The 10,901-nt window shown below is 37.5% G+C and overlaps 1 pseudogene; it reads right to left on the reverse strand.

Moving 5' to 3' along the window:
* Positions 1 to 391: 391 nt before the first annotated feature.
* LOC110287139 overlaps positions 392 to 10,901 on the reverse strand; it is a 57,054-nt pseudogene continuing 46,544 nt past the window's right edge.

The following is a 10,901-nucleotide window of genomic DNA, read 5'->3' on the forward strand; positions in this document are numbered from 1 at the left end:
TGGTGCAACCCACATCTAGTGTAGCTCACAAAGATCTGCATTTGCTCCATTTCAACCTACTGGACTGCTAGATAATGGGAAATGGAGCCTGAATGTCTGGGCTGGAGGAGAATACAACACCCCCCCCCAATGTTATTTCTCTGAATCTCTATTTATCAAGCTCCCTGGCTGATGTGAAAATCCATACAGCAGAGACGACAGCAACTTTTTTTTCCTTCTAAAGGAAAAACACTCTTTTTCTTTTTCTTTTTTTTTTCCAGATAGCTCATCCTCCAGGCTGCAGACTGAACACATTTTTTTTAACAGTCTAAGCATTAATTAGCAAGATAAAGAAATGTATCTTCCTTTGTTCGGGAGGAGAATTCTATTGAGCCTTTGACAATGAAGCTGTTTAAGGGACAGCCTGAGTTGCTGCTTCTGCACTGAGCTTCTGTAGAAGGAAGATAAAGAGCTCACTAGTGGAGGACTCTGGCTTTGTGCCATTTGCTTGCTGGTTCCTCTGGACTCCAGTGGGAAGTGCTATCCTAAAAGTAAAGAAAAGGTCCACAAAGGCCAAAATGAAGTCTATGACTTGAAGCCACACACCAGAATGCTCCGCTGGGGCACTAATTGACTCTGAGAGTGTTTGTGGGTTTTTCTTCCATTTTCGGTCCTGCTGTTTACCCCTAACATCAGCTGACAGATTATGGCCAGCCCACAAAAGACAAGCCCCTCAGGAACCTAGGCAAGATGGGTTTCACATAGGCAAACAAGGCTGCTTGATTCCCTACTAATTGTTTATTATGTCCCTAGGAGTAAAAAGGCAATCCATTTTTCTCATCCATGGGTGGTTTACCTTTTCAGAAGTATCCTTGGGTAAAAAGGGAGAAAGCATAAACCTCACCTCTTCCAAGGCCATGTCCACTGGGTGCTAAATATAAGGGCTAGGGAAGTACTGTGTATATCCTGACAATGTGCCAAGTGCTGACCCCAGGCAGCTTTTGGACATAATTCCAGGTCCCTTCCTTGAATGGATTATCCACCAGAACCACTTTACTACAGTGTTCGGTGCCTTTAGGCCAACATTGTACATCTCACTGGATCCTACTAAGCCAGGCAAAACCTTTATTTTGTTTTGTTTTATTTGGGGGGAATGCCTGGACTTAAAAGCTTTCAGTTATAACATAATACATTGAGAGCAGATAATGCACAAATTATAAAGATCTTCACAGTGCATTTTCCCAAACATATCCATATAGCGGATTCTCAGATTAAAAGTAAAATATTACTAGCACCTCCCCCAAAGTTTGCCAGCTCTTATCCAACCTCTATCACCCAAAGGCTATTACTGTGTTGATTTATTACTGTGTTGATTTATACCAGTGCTGATTGACTTTTATCTCTTCTTTTTCCCTTTTCATAAATCGAAGTACTGTAGTGGTTTGAATGAAAATAGCCCAGTAGGCTCAGATGGAGTGGCACTATTAGGAGATATGGGCTTGTTGTTTTATTTGGCCTTCATGGAGCAAGTGTGTCACTGGGGGTGTGCTTTGGGTTTCAAATGCTCAAGTCAGACTCACTCTTTTCCTACTGCCTGCCTATCCAAACAAAGAAAAGAAAAACAAAAATGAACAAACAAAACTTCTAAGCTCCTTCTCCAGCACCATGTCTGCCTGGGCACTGCCATGTTTCCTGCTATGAACTGAACCTCTGAAACTGTAAGTTAGCCCGAGTAAAATGTTTCGTTTTGTTTTTGTAAGAGTTGCTGTGGTCATGGTGTCTCTTCACAGCAATAACTCCCTAACTAAGACAAGTACTATGCACTCTGATTTCTTATGCTCAGTATTGTATTTTAGATGTTTATTCATAGTTAAACACAATTTTACTATGTTTCTACTTACTTCTTATTTTACATTCAATCAAAGAAGAATAATTCACTTAGCCAGTCTCCTATTGAGAATAAATTCATACATTCTCTATTATTAGTTTTCATAAGTAGGATTACTTCAAACATTCTAGCACATGTATTTTGAAGAACATATGTATATTCTCATGGACTTTATTTTTCAATCTTTGCCAAGCCCAGAGCTCTGCCTGATTCCAAATCTCACTAGACAACAGCTGACAGGACTAATTAATTATTGTGCTTTTTAAATACCAAGGATGGTGAACAGAACATAGGGTAGCTTCCATGTTAAATCCTGAAAATTTCATTCTTCTTGAATATGGGGTGACCTCTAATTTGTACCTAAATCAAGGAGGGACAGAGTTGTTGGCTGTCAATCTTGTCAGTAGGGTACATTATACCTATATGTAGCATTACTGAAAACACGTCACTACCATGAAAATGCACACATACTGAAAACAACCTAAGGAGAAGATTATATGACAAGGATTGTGGCAGCCTATAGCTACTGAAAATAGCACCTGGTCTATAACCAGGAAGAAACATTGAGCTTGTGTGCGGGAGATAAAGTCAACTGGCAATGTGAACCTCCTTGTGAATAGACCCATGTTAATTAAGACTCCAAAGAACATAAGTAGTTGACTTAGTTTTTGTTGTTGTTTGTTTATTTCAATTCCAGGGAGAGTCTAAGGTAGTTGAGGCTGGCCTTGAACAAGTCATCTTCCTACTGTTACCTTCTGAGTACTAAAATTACAGGTGTGTATTACCACTTCCTGCAAGTGGCTGACATCTTTGCTGCAGCTTTGTGAGCTCTGATAGGCAACAACATTGCAACATATAAATTTTATACTTCACATGTTACCTTGAGACTATAATTAGATCATTAAAATACATTGCTTATCTGTAAATCTTGGATGATTAGCATAGGGATACTCCATAATTACTAAACCGGGGTTGAATCGTTGTGACTTTAATAGCCTTTTAGTCTATTAAGTCTATCTGAATGCTACTCTTCACATGGCCACCCAAGACCTCCTAACAGAAATTTGTTAAGGACCTATTTAAACCACATCCACATTTTTGGTTTACAAAATCTATAATAAATATATACTGTTTGTCACTAATCTTGGGATCATTTTTTTACATAGGATACTTAATTTCTTTTTGCTCCTTTAACTTATCACCATGATTTGAAACTTATCACATAATTTGGAGATTTGTTAGTCCTAAAATTAATGTACTGGATGGATTCTACTTCTTCTGGAGGCTTTACGCAGGTATCTGTTCTTGCTCCTTCCAGCTTCTAGAGGCCACCTTCATTATCTCTTTGACTTTTTAGCCCATTTTTCTGCATTCTTATTCAATGCCAGAAGCAAAATTTAAAACAAAGAAAGTGGTCGAGGCTTTATCTCTGTAATAATTAATAATGTCAGATTCCTTTTTCATATGCCATTCACTTACTCTGATGTTCCCAATTCCACCTTATCAAGACTCCTTTAATTAACTATATGAGATCTAGCCAAATAATCCAGATCATCTTCTGATCTCAAGATTTTTAGCTCCCTCAAATCACCAAAGCCCTCCTTGTCATATAACAAGTTCATAAGGGTACTTGGAGATTAGTAGGCAGGCATAGGGAACATTGTGCTACCTACCCCATACTTCAAAAGAAAACTAGTACAATTATCAAGTGTCTAGGGAATAATTTTTTAAAAAATGTTATTCATCCTATTACATCAAATATTAGGGTTATAAAAATTGTACAAGCAACCAAATAAATCCTTGCCAAAGCTCCTGCTTTCTACTCATGTTAGTATATTACTTCAACAAACCATTTAATACTATAAGTTCAACTTAGAGGAGTTCAAAGAGCACTGTGGTTGTTTGGATATACTTGGCCCAGAGAGTGGCACAAATAGGAGGTGAGGCCTTGTTGAAATAGGTGTGGCCTTGTTGGAGGAAGTGTGCCACTGTGGGAGCAGGCTTTGAGACCTTCCTCATAGCACCCTGGAAGACAGTCAGTCTTCTAGCAGCCTTCAGATGATGATGTAGAACTCTCAGCTCCTCCTGTACTATGCCTGCTTGGATACTGCCATGCTCCCTCCTTGATGATAATGGACTGAATTGAACCCATGAACCTATAAGCCAGTTCCAGTTAAATGTTTTCCTTATAAGAGTTGTCTTTTTCATGGTCTCCTTATAGCAATGGTAACCCTAACTAAGACAAACACTTTTATATTAAACAGGAAAAGAATCTTCTTTGTAAGATTTTATGAAGTTGTGGTCTATATTTATAGAGGAACACTGTTTATAAGGGGAGCACAGTGTGGGGGATGGCATTTTGTTTTTTCAGGGCAATGTTTTGAGTTTCACATGATAAGAGGTTCTATTGACTACTCTTAATATACAGCTAGATAGATAAATTAGCTAAAGCTGTTAAATTATAAGGTAGATGACAAAATATTTGCATTTTAAACAAAGTAGCTAAGTTATTACATATATTCCAGAAGTGAGAAATATGAAACATGGATTTGGTTCTTCTTTATCAAGTGCTCGATGCCCTTACATTCACCCACAATTAAATAGGGATGAGAGGGAAAAGAAAAGGAATGAAAAAGATGTGCCAATTTTCTTTTCACAAAGAATCTCAGAAAGTGTCACTCAATTTGCCTTTTATGACTACATCTAACAATAAAGCAGTTCTTTTTGTTGATGAGGGTAAGTTGAACAGGAAACTGGTAATACTTTTACTATGGAAGATGGCATAACTGAAATTGGGAATAACTATGTTTGTATAGAAAGCCAAAGATGTGGTTTAAATCTAATGAATGTAAATAAACACAGTGGAATAAAGCCTGTTCTTTTCTAGAGATTATTGTTGTTATAAAAGATTTAGTTAGTTAGTCTCTAAGTCATTTTAATCTTATCTTCATCATAATAAATGTCCATATTATTCATAGTCGCTGACATACTCAAACCTCATTAGCTAATTCAGACTACTCTGGTAGCCTTAGGATGTTAATGTCTTACATTTTCCCTATCCTTTCCTATACAATACCATATACCCAAGAGATACTTACCACAGTGGATACACTAATACAGATTTTCCCATTTATTCCACAGAAATACTTTTCTACGTGGCAATCTGAGGAACGGCCCCCAGACATTTCATTGTTGCATGATGACCTCTTCCAGACCAACTCTTAGAGTAGAAGGTAAACTTGTACCTCATCACTATGTATCCATTTGTTATTTCTTTCCTCATAAGTATCCAAGGCTATTTCCTGTGTACCACAATGGGGATTATATTTAGAGCTCCTAAAGCCATGTTAGACACTTTTACTCTTCTTGGGCAAAGATAGGGCCAGAGCTCTATAAGCAGTGATCCCTGAAAACAAATCTCATTGTTTTAGGTGTGCAATAGTGAGCATTTCCTCCCCTTCTCAGGAGGCTTCATTTGGGGCTGACAGATTTTATCATGAGGAAAAAGGGAAAGGATGACACGTGGAAATCTGAACTTACACAAATGAGTAAGCATCACAGTAGCTATGGATGGAAATATGTGACACATTTGTCTTATTTTAATATTACATTAAAAGATAATGGACTACTGAAACAAAACCTAAAATGTAATCAGTGGTTTTATGAGAAAATTTATTTATGAGAAAATGAATAGACAAAGTTTGGGATAAGAGAAATGGAAATAAATTATTATAAAGTTTCTTTACATTGTAACTCAAAAGTTAAAGACTATCACTAGAAGCACTAATGTGATTACCATGATAAAACAGAGTCAGCAAATAGGCCATCAAAGGAAAGAAAAATCAATCATAAGAATACTCAGTTAATTTAAGTGACTGCAGAAAAACAAGAAATGAGGACTGAAAAAAGGGGTAGGACAAAAATCGAAAGTGAATTTCAGATGATAGAATTAAACCTAAGTATACTAAAACTTGTATTACAGGTAAATTATATAAATATACTAGTTTAATGGCAAAGATTTTAGATCAAATAGAAAAGGTCTAAGTCCATGCTATCTATAAGAGATGTATTTCACATATCAAAATTAAAATATTATGAGTGGGGCTGGAAAGATGGCTCAGCAGTTAAGAGCACTGACTGCTCTTCCAAAGGTCCTGAGTTCAAATCCCAGTAACTACATGGTCGCTCACAACCATTTGTAATGAGATCTGATGCCCTCTTCTGGCTGTCTGAAGACAGCTACAGTGTACTTACATATAATAAATAAATCTTTAAAACAAGAACAAGGAAAAAAGTAAAAAGATTCTCTTTAAAAATATTAATCCAGTAGTGGTGGAGCACAATGGTAGGATTTGCTGAAGGAGGCAGAGGCAGGGGGATTTCTGAGTTCCGGGCCAGCTTGGTTTACAAAGTGAATTCCGGGACAGCCAGGGCTATACAGAGAAACCCTGTCTCGAAAAACAAAAAACAAACAAACCAAAAAAAAAACCAAAAAACAAAAAAATTAAAATTATAAAAATAGAAAAATGTATATTATCATGTTAACAGTCACGTTAACATCAGAAGATCAGATTTTATATTACCATGAATAATTACAAAGGAGTTATATTATCAAGATGATATGAGACAGAAACCCATATGAACTAGTATCAGAACTTCAATATTCATAAAGAAAATGAGAACATACCAGGGAAAAATGAGCAAAGCCATAATTCAAGTTCTTGCCACCTTTCTTTCTGTAACTTATAGTAGCATTGCACAGAAAACTAAGCTATATTTTAATAACACTACTGTCTTAGTCACTTTTTCTAGTACTGTGACAAAATACTTTGCAAAAACAACTTGACTGAAGAATTTAATTTGACTCACAGCTTGAAGATACAGTCCATCATGGCAGAGACTTCATGGTGACAGGAGAGGCAGCTGGTCATGTTGTGTCTATAATCAGTGCCCATCTCCCATTCACCTTTTTATGCATACCTTCTTTTAGGATAGATCTTCCTAAGATATTCTTTCATGAGTGTGCCTGGAGGCTTGTCTCCTAGGTAATTCCCTGTCAAGTTGAACACTAAGCATCACAACTACTGACTAATATGACCTAACTGATATTTATACTGCACAGCAGTCAATGGCAAAAACACATTATTTTGGGGTGCATACAGAAAACTTACCAAAAAAAGACCATATTGTGGGTCATTAACAAGTTCTAATATATTTCAAAGGAGCCAAGTAATAGAAAGTATAATCTGTCTCTACAATGCAATTAAATGATAAACCAGTATGCTAGAACCCTATTTCCAACAGGGTGTATATTCCATGACACATGTTTGATGCTTGAAATTTTGAACGATACCAAAACCATATATAAACACACCCACACACAGTGTGTGTGTGTGTGTATACACAATTATATATACAATTGGTTTTCACCTTTCCACTTAAAGGGAGTACCTTATGAATGAAGAGATGACTCACATCCAAAGTAGACTTGTGTGGGTATTTATCTCATTACAGAGACTGTGTGAATCTTAAAACGGATTTGTTTGATTTTAGTGTAATATCTCCCAACTGTGCTTTGTCAAGGTCAAATGAAGTTTCAAAGAGCTAGCCCATGGATAAAGAAGGACTACTGTAGTGAAAAATGAACTAAAATTATCTAGGGAAAAAGTACCTAAAATCTGGAAATTACGCAGCGCACTTCTTCTCTGAGTAACCCATAGATCTGGATGAATTCACAAGGGTAATACCATTTTTAACTACATGGAAAAGCTGCAACATTTAAAATCAATGACCTCAATTTCTACCTTAAGAAATTATAAGAATCACATGTTGCCCAAATTAGGAAGAAAAACAGAAGAATCAGGATGAGAGAGAGAGAAAGAGGGATGAGAAATGAGTAGAAAAGGCACTTTTGGAGTGTTAGGTCCAACAGCATATGTGTGGACACACACAGATGTGGGCACGTGTGTGTGTGTGTGTGTGTGTGTGTGTGTGTGTGTGTGTGTGTGAAAAGTTCCCAAAGAAGACATGTTCAGTATGTGTGATTATATTTTGGATGCTCGTTATACCTTAATTGGGAAAATTTTAAGCATAATCAAGATAGAACAGTAAATATTCTTTTTGTTTCAAGTCGGCAGCTTATTTCTCTAAGTACTTACCTAGTTCTTTGATCCCTTTCCCTGCTTAAGAGTGATCTGCCACAAAAAGAAGAGGATAAAAACCGCAGGAGGCTATTTGCCAAGTGGATAGAATAAAACCTGACTATGCTAACTTCACAGGGTCTTGTGAAAATCCAAAGTGATAATGAGCAGAGCCCATTACAAAGCTAGAAAGTGTTATAAAAATGTAGTGGCTTATCTCTCTAGCTCCAGGTTTCCTGGTGGAGTAATGATAGACTAACTAGGGCTAAATTTGGAAAGAAGGTGGTAGAGTTTGTCTGTAATCCTCTCTCTCTCTCTCTCTCTCTCTCTCTCTCTCTCTCTCTCTCTCTCTCTCTCTCTGCAGGCCCAGTTGCCCTTCTGCTGTGATTTCCAAGTCCAAGGAAGACTTAAACATAGCTTCCTATTGCCAACTCTTTATCTTTTCCTTGCCGCTAAACACCTGTCAAGTTTTCTTTCAGTCTCCTCTGGAGATTCTGCTCTCAACTAAATGACAGTGGGTGCTAACTAAGCAAGTGGTATATGTGAATATCTTTGACTCCAAGCAGCTTACTATGTGTTAACTGGTTAAATACTAATTTCAATGAAATTCTTCCTTGCTGGTCTGTTAGTGGGGGGTGACATTTGCAGGTAGGTGGCCTATTGCTCAGTTTATCTTTTCAGAGACTGAGCACTTCTTGGAAATCCCATCTGCTGACTGTACAGGACTGCAGTTTTTCTGCTCTACTTGGTTTATTACAGACCAGGGATCTATTACATAAGCATTCCTGGAACTCATATAAATCTCCCATTTCCCCATCCTAGAATGCACACCTTTAGAAATAATAAGAAAACAAAGCAGTTCTATTTAGTAACAACATTCCAGTGTACAATTTTACACTGTATATATCACTTTAGGGTTATAATTAAATCGTTAAAATGCATTGCTAATCTGTAAATCTGGGCTCATTAGCATAAGTGTACTCCATAATTACTAAACACAGGGTGCGTGCTTGTGACTTTAATAGAATTTTGGACTATTAAGCCTATCTGAATGCCACTCTCCACATGGTGGGCCAAGAGTTTCTAAAGGAGCTTTCTGAATTTTTCTGTTACACCAACCCAATGATACTGGCTTTATCCCTTTCTTCGTCTTTTATATTTTTAGAACAAATAATATGTTCAAAATGATACTATAGACTTCAAAAGTGCTCTGTCATTTTTAAAAATATATTTAGTAAAAATTGTCTGTATTCATCTTTTGGCATAAAGAATAAACTATAGGCTTACTGATATGAATGGTCTTCTGAGGGTTTTTGAGAAGTTTGTGCTGACTACTTTATGTCAAATTGACACAAGCTAGAGTCATTAGGGAAGTGGGATTCTCAATTGAGAAAAACGCCTCCATAAGATTGGCCTATAGGGAAGCCTGCAGGGCATTTAAAAAATAATAAATAAATAAATTAGGATGTAAGCTGTAGTGGGGGGTGGCATTCACTGTGGGTCATGCCATTCCTAGGCTGGAGGTGCTGGGTACTATATGAAAGCAGGCTGAGCAAGCCAGGAGAGAGCAAGAGTGATGGGCTATTATTACCTGGAAGTGTAAGACAAAATAAACTCTTTCCTCCCCAAGTTCTTTTTGGCCATGAAATTTTATCATAGCAATAGAAACCTTGACTAAGACAATTATAATTTAGCCAACAACTTTGCTTGTCTAAATGTTCTTGAATCTTTCACTACCTAGATATTTTTGGATGTGCAGGTACAGCCTCACTGACTCGTGGTTGGATACATTGAGTTTTTTGTTTGATTGTTTGTTTGTTTGCATGCCATTAAGGTTCAGCATATCATTGATATTCTACAATGTCATATTATCTGATATTCAGAAATATCTTTCAAGTGATAAGTGGTTTACTATGTACACATTGAGGTCTGCTGCCAAGTATCTGTCCATAGTCTCACAAAATCCTCATGGGACTTTCTGCACATCACTCAGCACTGTATGCCCTTCTCTTCTTGCTCCAGATGACTTGTCTTCAGGTACCTACTTCCCTTCACTATGGGTTTAAATTCTCCTATTCTCCCAAAGTATGATCACAAAAAAAAAAAAGTTCTGAGGATGTAGCAGACTGATATTTATAAGACCCTGTACATCCCCAGTATTATTTTTTAAAACTTGAAGTAAAAACAAAATCCTCAATTTCTTTTTATTGTCTATCCTTTGTACCTTTCATGATATCATGAATTATCATCTTTTTATCTTGTTCCTATAATTGTAATCTGGCAATAAGGAAGCAGAGAGAGAGGACAAAGGAGGAGAGAGGAAAAGAGAGGCTAAAGGGGAGAGAGGAGAAGAGATATCCCCTATAAGTCAAAAATCTCTCAAGGCTGATCTTTCCTTCACTAAGTAAGTGAAATGGAAAACCTGATGAGATTGTTTGAGTAGGTATGGCTCTCATAGACTCATGTGTTTCAATGCTTGGCCGACACTATTTGGTGGCGTGGCCTTATTGGAGTAGGTGTGGCCTTGTTGGAGGAAGTGTGCCACTGTGGAGGCAGGCTTTGAGGTTTCATATGCTCAAGCTATACCCGGTGTGGCACCCTTCTGCTCCCTGCAGATCAGGATGTCGAACTCTCTGTGCCTTCTCTAGCATCATGTTAGCCTACATGCTGCCATGAAAATGAACTCTGAGACTCATAAGCCAGCTTCAATTTAATGTTTACCTTATAAAAGTTGCCAGGGTCCTGGTGTCTTTTCACAGCAATAGAAACCCTAACAAAGACACCTAATTTATTTTCTTTAAGAAATTGTCATGCCGGGCGTGGTGGCTCACGCCTTTAATCCCAGCACTCGGGAGGCAGAGGCAGGCGGATTTCTGAGTTCAAGGCCAGCCTGG

Source organism: Mus caroli, chromosome X (genome assembly GCF_900094665.2).
Source record: "Mus caroli chromosome X, CAROLI_EIJ_v1.1, whole genome shotgun sequence".
NCBI lineage: Eukaryota > Metazoa > Chordata > Mammalia > Rodentia > Muridae > Mus > Mus caroli.